Source organism: Delphinus delphis, chromosome 13 (genome assembly GCF_949987515.2).
Source record: "Delphinus delphis chromosome 13, mDelDel1.2, whole genome shotgun sequence".
Lineage (NCBI taxonomy): Eukaryota > Metazoa > Chordata > Mammalia > Artiodactyla > Delphinidae > Delphinus > Delphinus delphis.
Genome location: NC_082695.1, coordinates 50,005,510 through 50,032,177, shown reverse-complemented (window position 1 = coordinate 50,032,177; position 26,668 = coordinate 50,005,510). Strand labels below are relative to the sequence as shown.

Here is a 26,668-nt window from a genome sequence, read left to right as displayed (position 1 = left end):
GTAAATAAATAAAAAGGACAGGTGCTGTGTTAGCAAGGGTGTGGGCTGTTCCTCTCTGCCAGGTGATCAGGAAAGGCTTTTCTGAGGCAGTGTTGCTGAGGAGACGGGAAGCCACAGAAGAGCCCGTGGAAGAGCGTCCCCGACAGAGCCTTGGGGACAATGCCCTGCATGAGCCGGCCTGCATGAGCCGGCCACGCATCCGCACCTCCTTCAGGGGCCCTGCCCTGCTAACCACGCCCAGGCTCCAGTGTGCCATGCTGTCTCTCGCTTCCACGTCTCCACATGTGTTGACTCCTCTGTCTGAAATGGCCTCTGCTCGTCCATCTGCCAGATTCATGTAACACTCAGCCTAAAGTTCCGTGAAGGCAGAGGCTTTGTACTCCCAGGACCCAGGGCTGTTCCTGCTGACATGCTGCTGGGATTCAAGGAACCGCTTCTCGCCTCCGCAGACCTCTCCCTCCACACACCTCTACTGACGTTATCACGCAGGTGTATTTTTGTATGCCAAGTCCACCCATTTGACTGGGGGTCCTGGAAGGCATTTTTGAATTCACCGTGCCGAGCAGTGTCTGATTCATAGCAGTAGGTGCTTAATAAGTATGAGACAAATGTCTAAATCACTGAATCGACTTTTATTCTAACTATAACTATTTTTATGTCTTACCTTTAACTACAGCAGGAATTAAGACGTCTTATCTTTCTATCACCCACTGAGTCGAACACTGGGCCTTATACATCACACACACTCCATAAATGTTCAGCAGATTACTGAATTTCATCTGTAAAGCATGTTATAAACTTCAGAGCCATTTTGTAAAGGGCAATGCTCTCAAACAGGCATATCCCCTATTCTGTTTCTCCCCTAATGGTGCAAGAGGTGGCTGGTATCCACATCACAGGTTTCAGCTCCTGGGTTAGCACTTAAGAGAAGCAAAAGCTCCTTGTTAGACACCAGACTGTAGGAAAAGTCAGCCAAAAACTGAAAGTTAAGTAAAGTGGATTCAGCATTGTAGCTGGCAATTGCACACAGCAATCAAAACAGTAAAACATGACCCCAAATTATTCAATGTAGAAGGGTGTTAGTTCTTACTGTTTCTGATCAACTGAGTTGATTTCTGTTATGGGAGCTGAGAGGCAGCTCTACGAGCTGGTAGCTGTTTGCATTACAAACTCCCTTAACTCCATGATGTCCTAATTTTCCTGTGCCATGAGCAGTTGATTTGTTCATACATTTTTTTAATAGTTCTCTTCTGTTGGCTATCCAATGTATTCTACCATGCTAGAAGAGCAGGTCTAATTCACATTATACCGTCTGTGAGTTTTATTAAAACACCATATAGGACTTCCCTGGTGGCGCAGTGGTTAAGAATCTGCCTGCCAATGCAGGGGACACAGGTTCAATCCCTGGTCCAAGAAAACCCCACACGCCGCGGAGCAACTAAGCCTGTACGCCACAACTACTGAGCCTGCACACCACAATTACTGAGCCTGCACACCACAATTACTGAAGCCTATGCACCTAGAGCCCATACTCCACAACAAGAGAAGCCACCGCAGTGAGAAACCCGTGCACCGCAACGAAGAGTAGCCCCCGCTCGCCGCAACTAGAGAAAGCCCGCACGCAGCAACGGAGACCCAACACAGCCAAAAATAAATAAATAATGATTTAAAAAAAAAAAAAAAACATATAAAATTGGGTAAGCTAATGAAACAAGGTACAAAAATGCCCCCCAAAGTAGCTATCAGAAGATCAACATTTAAGTTTTAAAGTGACGTGACCATGAATCATGCTCAAGGAGCTAGCTGCTTCCATTTATTTCTAACAGCAGTCATAATTAACGTGATTCTGCAAAAACAAAACAAAAACGATTTGATCACTAGTTAATAAAAGTAATTTAATAAAAAAACCTATAGTGACAGGGGTATATACAGCAGACTTTCAATAACAAACACATGCTACTTAGTCTTCCATGTGTCCTGCAGCAACAGAATATCCACCACACTTACACAGGCACTGTTCTCAGTTTTAAGGGCTTGTTATCTACATTGTAGATTATAAATGCCCTCTGCTTCTCTTCAGTCCCCTTCCTGTGGGTCCCTTCAAGGCTCATTAGAACTCTTAGAGCATTTACAGGAGAATAAAGAAATCTAAATCTAAGCTAATAAAATTTGCAGCAGGACAGAAACTATGACAAAGATCTTAAAAAAGAAAAAAGAAACCCTGTTGGATGGAGAATTGGGAAACAATTTAGGATAAAATTCTGTGGGATTATTTATTTCAACTACCCATGCCATTATTTTTATGACCACTGGGAATACCTGATGGTAGTTTTAAATTACACTGACTAAAAATGCTTACAGAAACCTTCCGAAGCACCATTTTTAAAGGTTGAGGCTTTGGTCTTGCTCTACAGTAATAATTTATCAGCATCTAGTTTCATATAAATGCTACACATCCTCATCTATTAAAGAAGCGGCCTACACTAAATGCATGCTAAGATTTCCTGGTAGGGCAGGCTTCACGCACCTGTGACCTGTGCAGTCACACAGGGCCCCACGCTTAGAAGGGCTCCACATTTTGGTTTAATGCTCTGCTCTCACGGTCTTGAAATTCTTAATGGTTTTTAATAAGGGGCCCCACATTTTCATTTTGCACTGGACTCACTCACATTATATAGGTGGTCCTATTCCTTGAAATTGTAACACTCTATGATTCCACGGAAGGACATATCCACGGTTCCAGACACAATGCAGATTAAAAACAAAAAAACAACTGAAGTTACATAGTTCCATATGTTCCAATATGAAGTTCCATAAGTTTCAGTATAATGACTTTCAGAACAATTTTCTACGTCTATCAAAAAGAATCAAATGTACACTGAAGATCATTCAAACGCTAGGGATTCATTTCACTTTTATATACAAAAAATATTTAGTATTATTTGAGATGTCATTATTACAACATATGCCTTCAAAAAGAGAATCTAAAGGGATTAATATGAAGCAAAGAGCAAGCAGCTGATTATAATCAATACAAAAATATGAATTCACTTTGTCTCAGCCACTGCTCTCTCCCAAATGCTTCTGACCGTATCTGTCTTTCCCACCTTCCCTATTAAAAAATAATTCTCTTCCAGGAAAAAATTCTTAACAGTCCCAGTAGTACCTATGATGGCAAGAATTAAAACAAAACTTAGAGTTATAATTAATCCAAATAAACTATGATGCATAACAGTGCTTTCAACTCATAAACTTAACACATAATCTAACAGAGCAAACAGAGAAGAGTTCAATGGTAGCAACGGGCTCTAGGTAAGATCATCAAAGAGAAAACACCATTTCAGAGGAGAGGTCTGAAAAACAGCTATTTCCACATCCCAGGAGATAGGTCGCAGGAGCAATGCTGTATTAATCTTATGTTATCTCCTATATTCTGATAAGCTGACAGCGCTTTAACTGATCTAAATTTTTTTGTATAAAAATTCCATTTCAACCTAAGATTACTGTGTATTCCCTAAAGCACCATTAATGCCAATCAACGATCAGCTTTCTATAGACAGATGCAGACAAAAAGTAAATGGGGATAAGATTTAAAGTAAAACAAAAACACCACTGGTAAGTCAGTCAACAAAGACTGTCATGTAACAAATGTCCAAAAGAAATACCAGTTTTGATAAAACTAGGTAACTGGATTTCTGGATAAATGAGGTTTGTGGTAAGAAGAATGTTATATGACATAAAGCACTGTACATACAGTTATACGTGTATTATATACTCTGTACATATATTGCTCTTTCCTGTAGTAGATTCAAGGATTTGCCGTTAGAAAGCTTTTACTCTGTCCACGGATAGGAAAAAACTGGGAAGTTCTTATAGGAAAGAGTATCTGAATTTGGACTGACAGTGCCCCTACCATGGCTAGTGCTTAGTTAGGGCCAGCGTGTGGGCCTTCATTTCCTGCGTCTTGAAGAAAGAAAGAGGGGGAAGATGCAGCCAGCACGCTTCTTTGCCATCCTAGCAGGTATACTTTGTATCTTCCACGAGGGTCTTCATCACTGCATTTATCACACAACAGCGCGACTATTTACTCACACATCTCTCTCTGCCAAACTGTGAGCTCCTTGAGGGCAGACACCTCGTATTAGTTCATTTCTGTGTCTTCTCAATACCCAGGACTGTACTTGAAGTGCACAACGGACACTAACAAAAGAACATTTTAGTAAATGAACAAATGAACCTTTGTTTAGTTTGGCCGAAACAATCAGTGGAGTACGTACAAACAGGCATGAAATGAAAGAAGGACATTCTGCGAGGTGACTTAGATGCCTTTCATACCAAGGCACAGAGACAGCCTCAAGCAACAGAGTTTACTTTCAAGATACACAAAGCAGATTGTGAGGTGTCTACTGTTCGTGCCCTCTTCTGCAGTTACAGAACTCCCAGTTTTTGCAAGGCACATGGACAGCTAGTAAAAGAATGTATTTCCCAGTCTCTTCATCAGTGAAGATCTAATTGATATGAGAGAAGTCTTGTGTACAACTTCTAGAGGTGTCCAAAAAGGACTGGACAGAGCATGCCTTCTCTTCTATTCTTCCTCCATCCTGCTGCATGGAACGTGAATGTGCCGACTCAGGCCACGAGGATGAAGACTAGACCCTGGGATGGCAAAGGAGAGAGCTGGAGCCACCAAGATCCCAGAGGACCATGGAGCTGCCACCCCAGCCATGAGCTGTCTATGCTCTGACTTGGACACGAAAGAGAAGTAGCTCTTCTTGCCTCAGCTACCCTTGTTTGGGGTCTCTGGAACAAGTACTCCTAACTAATCCTATCCTACAGAACATGCAATCCCAAGGCCAAGCTGGGCAGAAGTGACCACAGGGCTGGGGGCTCACAGAGGGAAGCAGAAATGCAAAGGCCCCCAGCAGCCAGAATTGATCATGGCTTTTCTACTCTCTCATGGCTTCCTAACAGGCTCAGCAGCCTCAGTCTCAGTCCTGGAAGTTAAATTCTCTACATGAGAAAGGAGCTAGCTGGCCTCACTTATCCTTTCAAGCCAAGTCTTATCACAGTAGCTGCTACTGGTCTGGCTGCCTTGCCTTGGTCTGGTGCATGTTTCTGAGGGCTATAAAATTATGACCAACCAAGAGCACGTTTGAGCAGAGACTGGGGGGCAGGGGGGGGTAACACAGTTTCCTGCAGAAGGTCATATAAACATGGCCAGTGCTATGACTGACATAACTCACACAGGATAGTCAGAATGTGTTGTTTAAATCCCAGCCTCCAAAAGCAAAAGATATAAACAGAGATCTGATATCAAATCCTGAACCCCAGTTGAAATATTCCAGGGGTCTGACCCAGGATTTTACCCATGTCAGAATGCAAATCCAAAATGCTACTTTTTGAAAGATGCAGGGCAAAGATGGGAAAGGTCTTGCTCTAATGGAAAGTGAAGTAGCTCCAATTATCCTGCCCCTTCCCTGGTCTACTGCATCACCTGAGAGAAGTGAAGAGTCTGTATCTTCCAGAAAAAGTCAGGGATCCAATCTCAAAACTGGTATTTCCTCTCTTGAGGACTTTTTCTAAATAACTGGTCTGAAAGTGCCTTTTAAATAAACAAGAGCTAATAAAACAATGAGGCTAATTTTAATACCATGACCTATACTAAACTTGTTCCATGAGAGTAAACAAGATTTGAAGCCTTGGCTCTTACATATAAAGTTGAAAGGCAGAAGAGATTTTATATTTGTCATGATACTGTGATAATCATTAATGCTGTCCACCAAATATTTCTGGTTCTCCTGGCAGGCACATGGTAGATTTGCAATTTTCCATCCCCTTAAAATATGGGATAGGCATATGATTTGCTTTGGCCCCTGATATGTGAACAAAAATGACACAAAGAAGCTTTAAGAAACAGTGCACAGGGTTTCCCTGGTGGCGCAGTGGTTTAGAGTCCGCCTGCTGATGCAGGGGAATTGGGTTCGTGCCCCGGTCCAGGAAGATCCCACATGCCGCGGAGCGACTGGGCCCTTGAGCCATGGCCGCTGAGCCTGCGCGTCCGGAGCCTGTGCTCCGCAACGGGAGAGGCCACAACAGTGAGAGGCCCGCGTGCCGCAAAAAAAACAAAACAAAACAAAAAAACAGTGCACAATTTGCCCTGCTCTCTTTCCCTCTGTGCCAGTGCTGGCAACATTTAAGACGGTAACTGCTCCCTCAGCTTGGGTGTCAGAGCGGGATGAGGCAGAGCAGAGTCCCCAGCCAACCAGTATGTAAGCCACTGAGATTTGGGGGTTGCATGCTAGTACAGCGTAACTCATCCTACCGTGACGTGTACAAATATAAATGCCTAAATATGCATAATTGTTTGAGCACAATTGCTAATATAAAGACTTGTTTTCACAGTGTTGTAACTGCTTTTGATGCTAAAAAAAAAAAAGTATTAAATAAACATACGCAGACAACTGAAACCTTAAAGCAAGGGAGACCTAAGTTAGCTCCAAAGTTTACCAGGGAAAAAAGTGTCTGCTAGAAGAGCCAACTATATAAGCATTTAAAAGCTACTGGTTTTAAGACTGTCAAAATGTTGATAATTCCTGAGGTAAGAAGATGAATATATGGGGATTCATTACACTATTCTACTTCCATATACATTTGAAAATTTCCACAGTAAAAAGAGAGCATATGAACAATCTGAAGAATCTTAAAGAAACCAAAAAAAATTTTTTTAATAAATAAATAAATAAGCTACTGGTTTTAAGTCCTTGGGGGCGGGGGCGGGGAGTTTTTAAAACACTGTTAAAAACTTTACTACTGCTACTTACATACAAGCTGTAGAAAGAGACTGCCTTGGGGCTACTAAATTATAATAAAAATCTGAGATGGCTCACTGTTTTCCAAAAAAAAAATCTCCTAATTCCTAATTAAGTTTAACTAGATATTTGTTGTGGGTTCCAAAACAGAGGATATTTGAGATGAAAAGTACATTACAGCTTATTCAGGGCAACCTTCTTGTTATTGCTAATAGGGAAATTTAGGTCTGTGACATAGGTTCTTAATGTCAAAGCAGAAACTATAACCCAGGTCCTCTGAGTCTAATTCATGCAGTTTCTACCTTGCCAGGTTAGGGGACCAGCCTATTTAACAGTATCTTGATGATTTTACTTTGAACATCCAGCAGAAGGAATCTCGTTATCTCTTTCCAGTGCAATTCTGCATTATGACATCTGCTGAGATGCCGTTAGCTGTAAGTGAACAGAAATCACACCTCAAACTGCTTAAACATAAGGAAATTTACTGGCTCACATAACTGTTAGTCCAGGGGTAGGGTGGAATTCAGAGTTGTCAGCCTAGCAACTGTCACTCCATCCCTCTGCAATACTTGCGGCCACCTTCTGGAGCTGCTTTCCTCCTTGAGTTTAACAAGATTGCTGCAGCAGCTCAGAGCCTCACAGTCAAATCCGACAACGTCTACACGAAGAGAGTGGCCACTTCCCCATGCCTTGGGCAAGGAAAAAAGTCTTTCCCAGAAGCTTCAGCAGATTTTCCTCAGCCTAAAATTCTAACATGCCTATTTCTGAATCAATCCCTAGCAAGGGGGATGGACTAGCATGATTGCCTTAGATTACTCAGGGCCACCACTGATGGTCACACAGTGGGGAGAAGAGAAGCCATGACTGGGAGAGAACTGCACATCAATACAAGGATAGCCAGTGATTCCTAATCTACAGCCAAGAAGCCTCGGGAAGCTGAAGAACTGCCTCACTACCTTTCTGAATAAATTACATCATTTCTGTGTGTGTGAGAAAGAGATACATGGTACTACCATTTAAAAATATGCACACACAATAAAATTAATAAAATTCAATTTTATTTAAAAGCATTAACTAATTTTTTAAACAGCACAGAGGCAATGCAGCACACACTACCTAGGTTTGCACCTGGCTCTCACACCTATTATCGGGTAAGTTCACACAAGTGGTTACCCACATTAAAAGATTGTTGTGATGATTAAATAAGCAGCGTGTAAAGGGCTGATATCAGACACAGTATAAATTGTATTGAGCAAAGCACTAAATAAGTTCTAGCTATTATTTGTCTTATACAAGTAATTTACTACAGTGTGAAGAATTACGAAAAAAATTTTAATTGAGGTAACATTGGTTTGTAACATTATATAAGTTTCATGTGTACAACATTATATTTCTACTTCTGTATACCCTACAGGGTGCTCACCACCAAAAATTTAGTTTCCATCTGTCACCATACAGTTGATCCCCTTTATCCATTTCACCCTCCCTCCACCTCTTCCCCTCTGGTAACCACTATTCTGTTCTCCACATACATATGTTTTGTCTGGTTTGTTCATTTACTTTGGTTTTCTGTTTTTTATAGATTCCACATATGAGTGAAATCATATGGTACTCAGTCTTCCTCTGACTTATTTCACTTAGCATAATACCCTCAAGGTCCATCTATGTTACTGCAAATAGCAAGATTTCATCTTCTTTATGACTTAGTAGTATTCCATTGTGTATGTATTCAATATACCACATCTTTATCCACTCATCTGTTGATGGGCACTTAAGTTGTTTTCATATCTTGGCTATTGTAAATAATGCTGCAATGAACATAGGGGCACATACACCTTTTCGAATTAGTGTTTTTTATTCTTGGATAAACACCCAGAAGTGGGATAGTGGATCACATGGTAGTTCTATTCTTAACTTTTTGAGGAATCCCCATACTGGATCCGTAGTGTCTGCACCAATTTACATTCTTACCAACAGTGTAGGAGGGCTCCCTTTAAGAATCATGAAAATCTTTGATATTGAAAAGGAGACAATTCTTTTCAGCTGCCTAGCATCCATCCTAATTTCCTTTTGGAGAATTACCTCTCCCTGCCTTGTATAATATTGCAGAGACTGTAAAAACATATGTCTACTCAGGTTCACTGCTGCAATCTATACAAAAATATAAAGGGGGAGACTTTCCCTGTCTGTCTCTGGTGGAAACGCTTTTTCCCTAGTTCAGCACACTTTAGCATATAAAAGGTTCATGTTCATAATGAAACTCTATTATACCTCAATAATATGTAAGGGCAGAGATTATTCAGAGGTGAGAGAACAGTATAAGTTATCCAGCTGGCTTGGTTCAGGTTTAAAGTCCTCAAGAATTTTTTCCTGGAATTCTGTTTTTACTATCCTAGTCTACATCACTAGATTCCTGTCTACTTTGATTTGTCTTATTTCCACCTTCCTGCCCAATCTGAATCTAGCTACTGTTTTTAGTTCCCATTTTGAGTCTCTGGAGAAAAGTTTTTCCATTTCAGGGCTCAGATAAACCCATGCTAAGTGACTTCGTGCTTCTTTCTGCTCTGACATATCTATCCTAACTTCTATATCTAACACCCAGTGTCGTAAGTTCTCTCCCAAAGCTCTCCTGTTTCCCATTTCTCAAAATGTACCCCAAATTTAACTTCTTAAAAATGCCTACCGGAAAATCGCATCTAACTGGTGGTTTCTTTCCCCTCTAGCCTAGTTATTATATCTCTTCATAATGTTCTAATTTACAAAAAAAAAAAAATTAAGGCAACTCTCATCTGGCCCAGAAATATCTATGACTTCCATTTATTTGCACATTAAAAAATAATACTGGGGTGGAAGAATTACTTTCCACTGTATAACTTTTGGTACTGTCAGGGTATGTTACCATGTAAATGTCAACTTCTATTTTAAAAAAATTCCCATTACTTAATAATGCAAAAAAATGACCTTAGTCTCCTTACTCTTCCAGTAGTATTTTTATGCAGAAACATGTGGACATCATATGGAGAGAAGAAAGCACCCCTAAATTCATAATCATTTTTGTTTACTTCTGTTTGGAAGGTGGCGAGTAAACAGGCAGCAGCTTGCTGCCACAGGCTTACAGTCTGGTTACTAAACAAAGCCTATGGTCTTCCACTGCTGAAAGTTTAAGGGAAATATGAAGACCCTTGTGGAGCCCCTGACCCCTCAGAAAGTGATACTGGCAAGGACTTCTAGGGGTCCAGGTGACGGCATGACTGGGTTAGTCACTGCCACTTCTCACAAGACTGGAGCTGCTAGTAAATGAAAACAGAACAGGTCAGGACTGGCAATCAAGTATCGCTGTGGGTGTGAGTAAAGTGAACTGCAGGTGGACCCCCACTTTGTCTGCCCTAAAAAAATGGATCAGTCCCAATCTTCTTACATATTATTTTATTACATTTTTGTTATATATGAGGGTATTCTACATTTACCATAATATTAAAATAGAGTACTGTAATAGTTAAGTGTGAACTGTGGATTACTCAAAATATGCTACTTCATTTAGGCCCCACCTCCAAAATATGTAACCGTATATTCTGAGACTGATCTTCAAGACACCACCCAACCTCCCCCAATGGGTTGATGTCAGCACTGGATTGACCGCCTTTTCCTCACTTCCAATCCCCTCCATCCTCCATCAGCTGCAACACTCAAGCTGACTTCTAACACTGTCGTCCTCAGCAGCCCGGATCCTGGTGCTCTGTCTTCTGTCTCAGGGCCCAATACCAACCTGCCCGTCCACACCTTACACGGATACCTCGGCCCACACCAAACCCAAAAACAGACCACACCTGGCCACGGTCTCCCCACCATCTGGCGCACACAATCCTCACCCCACCAAACCTGCCCTTCTCCATTTGCCCCTGAGCCCTACCCCACCTTCCACGTGCTCAGCTACCAACCAAGAAGTCACAAAACCTTTGTTATTTCACCCTCCTGACACACAAAAATTCCCTCACCCACTGGACCTTTCGGCCTTTCAGTCCTAACCCTAGGCAAGCCCCACTGTTTTGTTCTGCTTTGACTTCCAGGATATTAACATCACAGAGAAAGTCCGGACACCAGGCTGGCTGGGTCCACCGGAAACCCACCGCACAGCCCAGCCAGCCACATGTGCACACCCTCGTGGCCACGCCACGCGGCCCTGGCCCCAGCTCCACGAAGTCTCTCCTCCTCAGACCCGCGCTCCTTCCACTTCACTCGCACCTCATGCGCCCTCTGCTCTCTCAGAGCCCTTCCCCCTCCCCAAGGATGGTGCCCTCCACTTGCACACTCAGTCGCATTCCTTCCCACAGCCTCGGAAGCCTTGTTCCACATACGCTTTCCTCCTGTCTCTCACACTCACCAGCCCTTTCTCCTAAGATAACTGTCAGAGATGAGGGTTTTGTCTCTCCTTTCCCCACAAAACCAGATTCTTAAAAATGAACTGCCAACATTTAAACATCAGGACTTTGCACTCAAAACAAAATCAGGATTCCTGGCTTCTCTAGGAAAACAGAACCCTCTGCCCCCAGGGAGGGAGCACACGCCAAGAGCAAAGTCCTCGGAGCAGATGGCTGGCCACCCCCTCCTGCGGGGGCATTTGTCCCCTCCGACCACAGCCCTCCTTCCTTGTCCCGTCAGCCCTGCGCTGGGCCCCTGATCTCACACGCCACTCCCACTGCTTACAGGCAACGGGCTCGCTCCTCCTGTCCTAGAAGTCACCTCCTCCACTGCCCCGATCAAGCCCCGCCCTCCTCCTCCTCTCCAGCTCCTCAGGGAACTGGCTCCACCTGCCGTCACCACTGATCACCTTGTAATAGGATTTCTGCCGTCACCTCGCAGCTGGAACTGCAGGGAGCAGAGCAAGTCTCTCCACACTCCGGCCTGCCCAGCAGCACTGCACAGGAGTGCCCGTCATTCCTCACAAGGCCTCCTCCCCCAAATTCAAGGCTTTCCTGACTCTGTTCTCTTCTAATTCTCCTCCCGACCTTCCAATGGCCAGGCACCTGAAAACACCTCTGAAGGCCACACAGGCCCCACAGTCAGCACGCTCTCTCCCCTGTAACACTGCCACCAGCCAGCCCAGGTCTTGGAGTTTCTCTCGAAAAAACAACAGGAAAGACTCAGTCTAAACCTGACCACAGTCTTGCACCTCGAAAGGTACGCATGCTGATCTATTATTCAACATTACCGCTCACTTCTCAGCTGGAAAGCACCTGTGCTTAAGAGACCAGTAAGTGAAGGTCCCTACTTTTGCCTAAGGAAGTCACAGCCCAGAAGGAACACAGATGGATAAACTGAGCATCACCACGATACATGATGTGATAGAGGAAAAAGCACCACTGAGGGGAAGGCCAGGTAGGGCCCGAGCAGCCTGCTGAGAGAGACACTAGAGCCGTCTTCAGCCTCACACACACCCACTGCCACTACTGTAGTCCAGGCCTCCTGCAAGTCTCCTCACTGGTCTCCACGCTTCTCTTCCACCCATCCTACCTCCTGCATGAATCCATTCTCCACACTGCAGCAGGGTGATCTGCCTAAAATTTGAGACAGGGCTCTCTCCTGCTCAGAGCCTTCCAACAGCACTGGGATTAAGGTCCTGCATCACCCATCCCATCATCCCTGCCAATTTCTCTCCCTGCGTCTCACCTCACTTTCCACTGCACCAGTGGCCCTTCAGCCACAGTGATCTTTCAGTTCCTTAAGAAGAGTGAGTCCTCTTCTGCTACATGGCCTCTGCACATACCATTCTTTTTACCTGGAATCTTCTTGCCCCACTCTCTGTACTAAAATCTTTGTTGACCTCTGGGTCTCAGCTGAAACATCATTTCCCCTTTATTTATTTTGTTTGTTTGTTGTGAAAACTCCCATTATTCACTTAATTGTCTCTATTTTTGTCTACCCCATAAGTTTGTATGATCAACAAGCACAGGAACCATGTCTGTTTTGTTCACTGTGTATTCACATAGCCTGGCCCACAGCAGACACTCAATAAATATTTGCTCAATGACGATGTAAAAGACTCTTTCCGGGCTTCCCTGGTGTCGCAGAGGTTGGGAGTCCGCCTACCGATGCAGGGGACATGGGTTCGTGCCCCAGTCCGAGAAGATCCCACATACCGCGGAGCGGCTAGGCCTGTGAGCCATGGCCGCTGAGCCTGCGCGTCCGGAGCCTGTGCTCCGCAACGGGAGAGGTCACAACAGTGAGAGGCCCCGTACCGCCAAAAAAAAAAAAAAAAAAAAAAAAGACTCTTTCCTTCTCTGAAGTCCCAAATGTAAGCATCTCCTTGAATTCATTTCCTGGCCCTCTCCACCACTCCCTATTTTCACCAACTCCATGCTGCTCATGCTTATCTGTACCTCCAGAACTGACCTCTCCTGCCAAGATCAAGTTCCACAATTACGATGGCCACAGGACAGCTCCACCTGGAGTCCCTCTCTGGCACCTGCAACTGGACATGTCTCAAGACACACTCAGTAACTATCCTCAAACAAACTCTCCTGTTTTTTTCCATTTCTGTTAATGGTGATATTCTCCTAGAGGTCCAGTGACTGACTTCTCTCTTTCCTTCATCCACTGACAAGAACATCTGATTCCATCTCTAAAAATGCAGCTATATGTTCCTGTATACATGGTCAACTAGACTGGTGCATTAGTCTCAAGTCCTACCTCTAGTCTTAAAATAAAAATCATCCATCTACATGTATTTTAAAGTTCAATTCTGATGTCAATCAACAGTCCCATCAAAATCCTTCAATGTCTCCCTACTGTCCTCCAAATAACGTCCATATGCTTCTGCTTGGTATTCAAAGACCCTATTAATCTTGTCCACACTATTCTAACCAGGCAATCTAGCTTAGTGGTTAAGACCATAAACTCTGGAGCCAGACTGCCACGTTAAATGCACAGACACAGGGAAGGTGCACATCCCAGCTTCGCCACTTAACTTCCCTGGGCTACAGTTCCTCCATCCTTCCTCTAAACAATGGGGATAATGATAAAAGTAGTTACCTCCAAGGACTGTTATAACGATTAAATGAACTAGTATGCGTAAAACACTTGGAATAGTGCCTGGCACTGATCAGTGCTACACATATTGTGTCTTATTTGTGTTTCGCAGCACCATCTCCAACTGTCAATAGCTTACATCCCAGTCTATCTGAACCAACTCCTTGTTTCTCTAATACTCCTCAAACTTCCCCTTCTGAGGTAAGAGCCCACTACACCAGCTGATAAACACTGGCTGATAAGCTGCCAGTATTACACCCCTTCCTCTAACTCAAGGACATCTCCAGTCGAAAGCTTCTACCACAAAGCTCCTTTCTCTCCAGGAGTGTCCTTATAGCTCATGCACTGAAATGCCCCAGAGGCTGCTCATCATAGGATTTCCAGCCCTATTCAGAGACTCCTAGTCTACAATTAACCATCCTCTTCTTCCCTCTGCTTTCTCACTCCTCTCCCAAGTTTCAGATCAGAGACCATCTTACCACCATTCTCCATGCCGAGTGGCAAAACTGTTTTAGTTCTCTTATGCCCCTATTTCTGGGTAGAAGTTGAAACTCTCATGGCTGCTCTCCCTACAACAGTCCTATTTCATCAGGTAGTGTTCTCTCTGCATGAAAACACTTAAAATAATTAAAACTAATTCTGCGGCTTGACTATGAGCAGAATACGGACTTCTCTCTGAAGCAGTCTGGCCTCACTTACCCTCTACAGCCCCTGCCACACACAGGGACTGGTAAATACTAGAAAAGTGTTTATTGATAACTCACAAATCCCTAGAGATGGAAAAATGAGAATTATAACATTCCCAGAAAATTTCACGCACTCTTTAACCTTAAGAGAAACAATAAATATAAACTGCAATGTGCAATTTCCAAAGACCAATCCAATAACTTAGCATGTGGCTTTACCAACAAATGCAAATTCTACTCCTTTTTATAACTGAACTGATACTTAAAAAAAAAATTTTTTTTAACAAGAAGGAAGTCGTAACTACCAAGGACACAAAGATCTAGCAAAAACCATGACATCTAAACTGAAGAACTACCTTCAATTCACCTCAAGTCTCCCCAAAACGGTTTATCTAGTGTCTTTAGTGTTTATCCCACAGCTAAGGTCACCAACCAAAAGATTACATGCCAGAAACCTACATTTACACATCTTTACAGAACCAAAAACCACCATATGTTCTCTATGTAACATTAGAAGTTATAATTACAATGATTGTAAAGGATTCTTTAAACACTTGTAGGAATTTATTCTATAACTTATAACATTTTATAAGAACTCTAAAAATTAAAGGAGAAATAAGTCACATAAAATCAGAGGTGCACTCTGAACTGATCGCTAATGAAACAGCTGCCCTAAAACATTCCTTCTCCTTAAGGATTAAAAGAGTTTCACATTGAAGACATCCCTACAAAAATACAAGGAAAATAGCAGAGGAGAAACTAAACTGAATGGCTGATCACTGACTTCTGGTTTCAAAAAGAATCAAGTAGTCATACCCAAGGCAGTGCTAGTCAAAGTGTGGTCCTTAGACAGCAAACTGCTTGCACCCACCTACTCCATGAAGAGTAAGTACAGAGATTGACAGTAAGCACTTAGAAACTTTGACGGCAATGTTACAGAACTTTTACATCTACTGAATCTAACAATAAAAAATTGTAAGTTATATATTGTAGGCTTTTAGTTTCATTTTTCTTATAATTCATACTTTACACATGTTAGAAAAGAATCAGTCTGTGACAAAGGGAAAATGTTAAAAACTGGTCCTTCAGGACATTTGCTTCCAGGAAGATGGAGTAGATGTACTTTTCCTTATTCCTCCCACTAACTACAACTAAAAATTCTGGAGAGTGCGTATGAAACAAACATAAGAAGACTCTTAAATGTGGAGAGAAGAAGGCAGACTGGCAAGACCTCAGGCCCTGAGGAACAACACAATGGTGACTACCCTGGGTTTTATTTTTGCCTCATATATCCCAAACTTGGAAGTGAAGAAGCTGGCCAACTGGAAATGCCAACAGGCACAGACCAAAAAAAGCCCAACAAAAGCCTGCTCTCTCTAGCCAAAGGACCAAAAAAGGGACATCTTAGCAAGACAGAAAATGCTAAGGGAAAAAAATGACTACTCCAGACAAAAACCACAGAAAAAACTGTGGCCCACCCAGGCCAGCAAAGGTCAGGTAGGTAGCTTAAATTTCCATATACTCACCAGGCTGTAACAAGGCACCCCAACCCCATCCACACTAGACTGGTGCTAAGGAGGCCAAGTAGGGAGCCCAGGCTTTCATCCATGTCAGCTGGTAACAAGGCACCCTTCCATATCATGTCCCCTGAGAATCCTGGACCTCTAACCCCATCTGACAGTAACAAAACACTTTACTTCTTGGGTCAAGGGAGGCCAAGTGGGGAGGCTGTACTTCTAATCCCTCCTAGGAATAACAAGGTAGCACCACATGCCACCCCTACCCCTGCTGGAGTGGTGTCAAAAAAAAGCCAGCTAAAACAAAGGCTTAAATAAGATCCAGAATTTCACAGAATATGAAAATTTCCAGGTTTTAATAAAAAAAAAAAGACACTCACCACACCAAAAGCCAGGATGACCTCAAACTAAATGAAAAAGACACTGATACCAACACCAAAATGACAGAGATGTCAGAATTATCTGAGAATGATTATAATGCAGCTGTGACAGAAAGGCTTCAACAAGAAATTTCAAAATAAATAAATGAAACAAATAAATAACCTCAACAAAGAAACAGAAGATACAAGTAAGAACAAAATGGAAATTTTAGAGCTGAAAAATACTGAAATAAAAAGCTAAGTTGATGAACTCAACAGCAGAATGGAAGGGACAAAGAAACTCGAAGATACAAAAACAGAAATTACTCAAACTGAACAACAGAAAGAAATAAACTAAAGAAGAATTGACAACCTTAGGAACCTGTGGGACCATAACAAAAGATCTAACATTCAAGTCATCAGAGTCTTGAAAAGAAAGAAAGAGAGTTTGCTGAAAAAGCACTTGCACTCAGGAAATAATGGTGAAAACTTCCCAAATTTGGAAAGAGACACAAACCTACAGGTTCAGGAAGCTGAGTGAATGCAAACAGGATAAACCCAAAGAAATCCAAACCAACATTTATCACAATTAAATTTCTAAAAACTAAAAATAAAGAAAAAATCCTGAGGACAGTGATAGATAAAAGACACCTTAACTACAGAGGAAAAACTATTCAGACAGTGGATTTCTCATCAGAAACCAGGGAGGCCAGAGGTAAGTGGTACAACATTTTTCAAGTGCTGAAAGAAAAGATCAACACAGAATCCTATACCCAAAGAAAATATGCTTCAGGAATGAAGAGCAAATCAGGTCATCCCCAAATGAAGGAAAACAAAGAAAATCTGTGGCCAGCAGACATACCCTTAAGAATGGCTAACGGAAGTTCTAAAAAACAAAAAAGAAATGATAAGAGAAGGAATGCTGACACATCAAGAGAAAACACAGTAAGCAAAAATACAGATAAATAGGCTTTCCTTCTCCCCTTGAGTTTACTAATTTATGTTTGTGAAAGCAAAACTATATAACACAGTGTCTAGCGCACTTGTAAATGTTTTTAAAAGAAATAAATACAATTGTATTAAAATGTGGTCAGGTAGGGCTTCCCTGGTGGCGCACTGGTTGAGAGTCCACCTGCCGATGCAGGGGACACGGGTTCGTGCCCCGGTCCGGGAAGATCCCACATGCCGCGGAGCGGCTGGGCCCATGAGCCATGGCCGCTGAGCCTGCGCGTCCGGAGCCTGTGCTCCGCAACGGGAGAGGCCACGACAGTGAGAGGCCCGCGTACCACAAAGAAAAAAAAAAATGTGGGCAGGTAAAGGGATGTATAGGGAAGTAAGGTTTCTGCGCTTCATCTGAACAGGAAAAATGATGACACCACTAGACAATGATTAGCCAGGTATATATAATGTAATACCTAAATCAACCAGTAAAAATATTTTTAATTTAAAAAAACTATACAGGGCTTCCCTGGTGGCGCAGCAGTTGAGAGTCCGCCTGCTGATGCAGGGGACAGGGGTTCGTGCCCCGGTCCAGGAAGATCCCACATGCCGCGGAGCGGCTGGGCCTGTGAGCCATGGCCGCTGAGCCTGCGCGTCCGGAGCCTGTGCTCCGCAACGGGAGAGGCCACAACAGTGAGAGGCCCGCGTACTGCAAGAAACAAAAAAACAAAAACAAAACAAAAAAAACTATACAAAGAAATACACTCAAAAACAGTATAAATTAAAATGGAATTGTAAAAAAAAAATGTTCAAGTAACCCACAGGAAGCTGGGAGGAGGAGCAGTGGGGGAATACCCAGAGAAACAAAAAACAGAGGGAATAAACAAAAAATTAAATGGCAGACTTAAGCTCTAACAGATCAATAATAACATTCATTGTAAATGGTCTAAATGCATCAATGAAAAAGACAAAGATTGCTAGAATCAACTAAAAAACATGATCCAAGTATATGCTGTCTACAAGACACTTAATTCAAACATAACAGTTTAGGCAGATTGGAATTAAAAGAATGGAAAAGGATATAACATCCAAACAATTAAAGGAAAGCAATCAAAGGAAAAAGAAAAGTAGCAACTATGTTAATATCAGATAAGAGTAGAATTCAGAGCAAAGAGAATTACTAGAGACAGAGAAGGACATTATGTAGTGACAGAAAGTGTCAACCCACCACGAAAACACAGCAACCCTAAATGTGTATGCAGCAGAGAGCTGAAAAATATGTAAAGCTAAAAACTGATATAACCTAAAAGGAGAAACAGACAAATCCACAAATATAGTTGAGACTTCAACATCCCTCTCTCAAGAGTTGATAGAATAGCTAGGTAGAAAACCAGCAAGGGTATAGAAGAACTCAACAACACTATCAACCAACAGAATCTAAACAACATATATGAAATTTATAAAACACTCCTCTCAACAGCAGAAAACACATTCTAACCAAGTGTCCACAGAACATATACCAAGACAGACTATATTTTAAGCCATAAAACAAGCCTAAACACATTTAAAAGAACTGAAACATACAGACTGTATTCTCCAACCACAACAGAATTGAAGTAAAAACCAAAACCAGAAAGATAACAGGAAAATCTCCAAACACCTGGAAACCAGACAACACACTTCTAAATAATCCATGGGTCAAAGTCTCAGGGAAATAAAAACATACTGAACTGAGTGAAAATAAAAATAAAACAGAATTTGTGGGACACAGCTAAAACAGTGCTTAGAGGAAAATTTATACTGCTAAATGCCCCCGTGAATGTAAATGCAAAAAGTCCTCAACAAAATGTTAGTAAACTGAACTCAGCAAAATATAAAAGGGATAATATGGGGCTTCCCTGGTGGCGCAGTGGTTGAGAGTCCACCTGCCGATGCAGGGGACACGGGTTCGTGCCCTGGTCCGGGAAGATCCCACATGCCGCAGAGCGGCTGGGCCCGTGAGCCATAGCCACTGGGCCTGCGCGTCCGGAGCCTATGTTCCGTAACGGGAGAGGCCACAGCAGTGAGAGGCCCAGGTACCGCAAAAAAAAAAGGGATAATACACCATGACCAAGTGGGGTTTATTCCAGGAATGCAAGGCTGGCTCAATTAAAAATCAATCAAAATAATCCATCACATCAATAGGCTAAAGAAAAAAATTACATGAACATATAAAGATCAATGCGCAAAAAGCACTTAATGAAATTCAACACCCATTCATGCCAAAAACTTTCAGAGACAGAAACAGAAGGGAATGTCCTCAACTTGATGAAGAGCATCTAGAAAAACCGTACAGTTAACACTATATTTAATAGTGTGTAGTATAAGTACCTGACAACTAGCTTTTTTGATTGTACAATGTAAATGCCTGACATTAAGCTTTTGATTTCCCAGGCATCCAGTTCAAAGACATCCATCTTGAATAAACACATTGCCAGCTACACAGCTAGATAAAGAGCCATGCCGCCCCACCCATAAAGTTACTTTTTTTTCTTTAAGAAAGCTCTAGTCATTAGATAACTGACCATTTGACAGCTTGCTTTTCCCTTCCTGTGACCTAATTCCTGCTCTTATGTCTTACATTCACCAATAAAGAGAGAATCTACAAAACCCTATGCCCCTCACCATCAACCCCACAAAAAAGCAGAAACCCAGGTCTGCACTCTTTACCCACAACCTCGTTGTGTGGCCTCAGGCATGCCATGTACCCTCCTCCAGGACCTGTAAGTAATAAACCTTTTCTTTTCAAACTTCCCTTATGGTTGTTGCAGAGGTGTGTCTTACAATCACTGTAAGAGCACAAGGGCCAGTCCAGACACAAAACTGGTTCCTCCAGAAGGGGAAATGTCTGTGCGGGGGCTCACCACAGGCCCAGGTGAGTACCAGTCATTTCTAGCCAATAGCATCACTATGGATTGGCAGAGACTGACCCAAAACATAGTGAAAGACTGAATGCTTTCTCCCTAAGATCAGAAACAAGGCAAAAACGCCCTCTCTTATTATTCTTATTAAACATAGTACTAGAAGTTTTCGCCAGTGCAATAAAGCAAGAAGAGGAAGTAAACAGCATGCAGATTGAAAAGGAAGAAATAAAACTGCCCCTATGTAGACAAGACATGGTTGTCTACTTAGAAAGTCTGAAGGAATCTACAGAAAAACTCCTAGAACTAAAAAATGGGTTCCACAAGACTGCAGGATACAAGATCAACATAAGAAAGTTAATACTTCTACTAGCAATAAACACATGGACACCAAAATTTAAAATACAATACCATTTTTTAACATCTTTATTGGAGTATAATTGCATTACAATGTTGTTAGTTTCTGCTTTATAACAAAGTGAATCAGGTATACATGTACATATATCTCCATATCCCCTCCGTCTTGTGTCCCCCTCCCACCCTCCCTAATCCACCCCTCTAGGTGGTCACAAGCACCGAGCTGATCTCCCTGTGCTATGCGGCTGCTTCCCACCAGCTATCTATTTTACATTTGGTAGTGCATATATGTCAATGCCACTCTCTGACTTCATCCCAGCTTCCTTCCCCCTCTCCGTGTCCTCAAGTCCATTCTCTACGTCTGCATCTTTATTCCTGTCCTGCCCCTAGGTTCTTCAGAACCATTTTTTTTTTTAGATTCCATATATATGTGTTAGCATATGGTATTTGTTTTTCTTTTTCTGACTTACTTCACTCTGTATGACAGACTCTAGGTCCATCCACCTCACTACAAATAACTCAATTTCGTTTCTTTTTATGGCTGAGTAATATTCCATTGTATATATGTGCCACATCTTCTTTATCTATTCATCTGTCGATGGACACTTAGGTTGCTTCCATGTCCTGGTTACTGTAAATAGTACTGCAGTGAACATTGTGGTTCATGACTCCTTTTGAATTATGGTTTTCTCAGGGTATATGACAGTAGTGGGATTGCTGGGTCATATGGGAGTTCTATTTTTAGTTTTTTAAGGAACCTCCATACTGTTCTCCATGGTGGCTGTCTCAATTTACATTCCCACCAACAGTGCAAGAGGGTTCCCTTTTCTCCACACCCACTCCAGCATTTCTTTGTAGATTTTTATGATGATGGCCATTCTGACCAATGTGAGGTGATACCTCATTGTAGTTTTGATTTGCATTTCTCTAATGATTAGTGGTGTTGAGCATCCTTTCATGTGTTTGTTGGCAATCCGTATATCTTCTTTGGAGAAATGTCTATTTAGGTCTTCTGCCCATTTTTGGATTGGGTTGTTTGTTTTTTTGATACTGAGCTGCATAAGCTGCCTGTAAAATACAATACCATTTTCAATTGTTCAAAATACAAATACTTACATGTAAATCTAACAAAAACCCAACAAAATCTAACAAAACATAGACTTGTATGATAAAACTACACAATGCTAATGAAAGAAATCAAAGAAGATCTAAATAAATGGAGAGACATACCATGTTCATAGATTGGAAGAAACAACATAGTAAGACAACAATTCTCCCCAAATTGATATATAGGTCTAATGCAATTCCTATCAAAATTCCAGTAGGACTTTTTATAAATATAAACAAGATTATTCTACAATTTATATGGAGAAGCAAAGGAAAGAACAGCTAATACAATTCTGAAAAAGAATGAAGTGGGAGGAATCATTCTACACCTACTTAAGACTTATTATATTGCACAGTAACCAAGACTGTACAATACTGGTGGAAGGACAGACACATAGATCAATGGAACAGAACAGAGAACCCAGAAATAAACGCATATAAGTATACCCAACCGATTTTTTTTTACATACATAAAAGCAATTCAATGGAGGAAACAATGTTGCCTTTTCAACCAATGGTGCTATAATAGCCAAAACTGGAAACAACAAATGTCCTTCAAAAGGTAAATGGTTAAAAGAACCATAAAAGTACATCCATACTATGAAATACTACTCAGCAATAAAAAGGAAGCAACTATTGATACACCCAATACCTCGATGAGTCTCCAGAGAATTATGCTGGGGGGGGCGGGGCATGGGGGGCAAAAGCCAATTCCAAAAGGTACTTACTATATGACTCCATGTATAAAACATTCTTGAAAGGACAAAATTATAGAAATGGAGAACAATCACATCCTGATTGTCAGGACTTAAGGAGTGTATGGAACTGGGAGGGAAGAGGCTATGGCTATAACAGAACATGCAGAAACCCTGTGCTGATGGAAATGTTCTTGACTATATCAATGACACTCTCATGGGTCTGATATTGCACTACAGTTTTACATGATACCACTGGGAGCAACTGGGTAACGGGTACATGGGATCTTTCAGAATTATTTCTTGTAACTCCATGTGGATCTACAATTATGCCGCCAAAAAAAGTTTAATTTAAAAAAGCCCAGAGTTTGGGCTTTTTGAGCACTAGCTGTCCCTAACTCCTTGCTTGGTGCCCTGAAATAAATGCTGCACTTTCTTTCATCACACACACACACAAAAAAGCCCAAAACTGGACCTTCACTCTCTACTCTAAGATTCATCACCCAAATGTTAACACTTCAGAATAGATCTACCTTCTTAACAACTCTTTATTAATTTTGGCTTTGTGGTGGACTGCGGACACATAGATATAAACGTAAAATATTATCCGTACCCTCAAACACCATAAACTCAAGTAGAGTGACAAACACAGGCATAAATCAACAGTGAAAGACTTCATAAAGGAGATGAGATTTGAGCAAATCCTTGAACAAGAGGTAGCACTTCCACAAGTGGAAGCGGAGATGGGGATGTCTTGGGAAGAAGAAATCTTATGTAAAGACTCGGAGCTAAAGATAAACACAGTGCCTATGAAAAAAGGGGCATGTGTGTTGTGAAATAACAAAAAGATGGAATAAGCAGTGTGGGGGTAACAATGGAAGGTCCCCAAAGGCTGGAGCGAGGAATGCAAATGAGAGAAGACTTCCTTACCAACCCAGCCAACCAAAAGCAAGCAGCTCCCCACCACCACACAAACACAGTCTCTCCAGCACCCTTTACCTTTTCTTTCTAGCACTCATCACAAGTTTAATTATTATGTACTTACCTGCATGTTTATCTAATGCTGTCCAACCCCAGTTATCTTGAGTATCTACCACTGGACTGGCACACAATAAGCGCCCAATAAATATTAACTGAGTCAATGAACGAACAGCAAGTATTCACTTCTAGTTCCCTTCTATGCAGTTGCCCCAGTCTTCTTTCCTGCAGTATCTGTCACTCCGTGCACCATGGTCCCTCTCTGACCCACTGCCTCTTTTAGCTAATCTCTCCTTTTTCCTAGCCCCTCCACCTCAGCCCAGCTCTTAACCCATAATAAAATAAAAACTCAGTATATTTTAAAATACTGGTTCACATTTGCAATGTTGTAACCCTCTTCTGAATCTCAACCAATTAAGAACTGTATCCCAAGAATCTGCTACTGAAAACAAAGTACTACAGTTGTAAGTTGTTACAGAAGCATAATAGATGTATATATTACATAAACAGACAAATACCAGCAGAAATAGCTATTCCTGTCAGGGCCTTACTTTCCTGAATATGAGAGTCTTTTCCCAGTATTAGATGATCCTATCTGGTCTATGGAAAGCTGCCCACTGAAGACAGCCAGGACAGTACTCCTCAAGGCTACCAAAGTTACACAAAACAAGGAAAACAGAGAAACTGACACAAACCAAAGACTAAGGAGACATGATGACTAAATACAATGTGGTGCAATGTGGTACCCTGGACAGGATTCTGGAACAGAAAGAGGATATTAATGGGAAAATTGGTGAAATCCTAATAAGGTCTGGAATTTAGTTTTTTAAAAATAATATACATACACATATACATATGTATGTGGCACTAAGATATGATTAAGATTCAAATGTATAAATATTATTTTATATTATTAAAAAGAGAAAGAGATAGGGCATGCAAGGGAACCAGGAAATGAAACTCAGGCCAGGGTAGCTGGGGCTTAGAGCTGAAAAGCTACACACAGACCTACCACCTTCATTTTGATTCTGGTCCTATGCTCTTACCCGCTGCCCTGAATATTACCTTGCCTGAATTGCTTGGGATTAACTACTTTTGACTTCTGAACAGGCTCATTAATATACTCAAGAAGCATTTATTGAGTGCCTACTGCTTACCAGGCACTGTGCAGTCTTTGAAGATACATGGCTGGAAAAGGAAGACACAATCTCTGCTCTCATAAAGCTGACACTCTACTACAGAAGCCAGGCATTTAACAAGTATTTGTGTAAATGATGAGTGTTCCCAAGGCATTCAAAGTTGGCTTAAGAGCCCTACCAAACAATCCATCAGGACATTTGTTAAACCCAGTTATCACTGGTGTTCTGAATAAGGCCTTCAGTATGAAAACAAATCACTTGAGATCTGAGATCTATCACCTGTGACCTGTTGAATCACTTTAACAGATACTCATTCAGTTGATGTGGCTTGGGACCTGAGATTCTGCATTTCTTCCAAACTCCCAGGTGACAGAGATGCTGCTGCTGGTTCACGAACCACACTTTGCATTAGCAAAGCACTGAAGGTACCAAGGAAACATCCCTTAAACTATAACATAGAATGCAAGCTCCATGAAGCGAAGAGACATTTTGCCTCTCCTATTCACCATGCTATACCCAGGACTTAAAACTATGCCTCATAGACATATGGCACTCAACAAATATTTACTGAATAAGCCAATGGATATATGGTCTAGACAAGTGCTGTTCAATAGTAACCACCGGTCACATTTGGCTACTGAACACTTGTAATGTGGCTAGTGAATTTTCAAAACTTTAATTTTAATTAATTTAAATAGCCACATGTGGTTAGTGGCTACCACAATGGACAACCCAAGTCCAGACACAAATGTAATGTAAAAAGCACTGGATTAATAAGACCTAGGTGTGAACCCCAACTCTGCTGCTTAGCTTGCGCCCTGTAAAGTTACAACTTCTTAGGGCCTCAACTTCATTTGTGAAATGAGGACAAAATACCCACCCATCCCACCCCACCCTCTCAGAGTTCTTGACAAGAATTATTATAGATCAGTGTGTTGATATTAAGCACAAGGTATGATCTCTGCCCTCCAGAAACAGTTCACAATCACAAAGACTACTCTGACCATTGCCCACACTTGCCAGAAAATGCCAAGCCCGTCTGGTTAGCTTAGCGGCTCTGTGAATGAGGCCAAGGTCACAAGTTCGGAGGAGGGGGCCTTCACTTAGCAAGGTTGACCAGGTAAGAGAGGCAATGACACTGCAAATCATCACAATTCCTGGCAAATCTTTAAATGGGCATTGCACTGATTATGGGTGAGTAAATGACATTTCATTCATTCATTCTTCCAGGAAGCTGTACTACATTACCTAACGCCCGCTACTTCCCAACCACAGACGTCTGCTAATTCACGGCCGGGTCCTCTTCGCGGGTAGTGGGCCGGAAGCCCCCAACCCGGGCCGCCCGCGTGTCCTCCCCTCCCGCGTCGCGCCGGCCGGGCGGGGGTCAGCCTGGCACCGCGGCTCCAAGTACCACACCGCCGGACCGAACCCAGGAGCCATATTTAGCTGTATTTTGGTCAATAAAACAAACTTCCGTCTTCTAAAGAAAAACGGTTCTAACTCAATGTCAAACTAGGACGGAAACTCGCTTCTCGCCGCAGCGGCCAACCAGAGACGCCGCGTGTCCAGCAGCCTCCGAGTCCCCGACCCGGACCCCGCGCCCAGCGAGCCCGCGCCCCGGCCGCGCCGGCCACAAAGGGACAGGAGACGCGGACGCGGCCGGGCCTCCTCCGCCTCCTCCTCCCCCGGCTCCGCGTCAGCGGCCGCGGCTCCGGGACGGCCCGGGCGCGGGCGGACACTCACCTCGGTCCGCACGCGGCGGCGGCGGCGGCGGCGGGCGCTCCTCGGGGCCGGCCCGGGCGGTCGCGGCGCGGTCCCGCGGGCCGCAGCGCGGGCGCTACTCTCGGGCCGCCGTCCGCCGCGCCGCCTCCTCGACCACTGCCGGCGGCTCCCCCGGCGGGCGGGCGGGCCCGACGCGGGCCCCGCCTCCGCCGCGCCTGCCCCCTCCTCCGCGCGGGGCCTCGCGGGCTCGGCGCGCTACTCCGGGCCACCCCGCATGCTGCTGCCGCCGCAGCTGCTGCTCGCTTGGGACCGCCTCAGCGCGGCGGTCCGGGGCCGCAGGGCCGCCCACGCAGGCCGCTTGGGCGCGGTCCTCCCCGCTCGCGGCGTGCTGGCGGCGGCGGCGGCCCGTGCGGCTGCGCGGGGGAGGCGGGGGC

General features: G+C 43.0%; 1 protein-coding gene across 2 annotated transcripts in view; it reads right to left on the bottom strand.

The window, feature by feature from the left end:
- Positions 1 to 26,396, bottom strand: part of GALNT1 (polypeptide N-acetylgalactosaminyltransferase 1) — a 127,935-nt gene extending 101,539 nt beyond the window's left edge. The window contains exon 1 of one of the 2 annotated variants that reach the window (XM_060028903.1): positions 26,256 to 26,396. The gene's annotated coding sequence lies outside the window, so the exon portion shown is untranslated. The remainder of the gene's footprint in view (positions 1 to 26,255) is intronic. The other variant, XM_060028904.1, reaches the window with a different exon arrangement.
- Between the last annotated feature and the right edge of the window lie 272 nt (positions 26,397 to 26,668).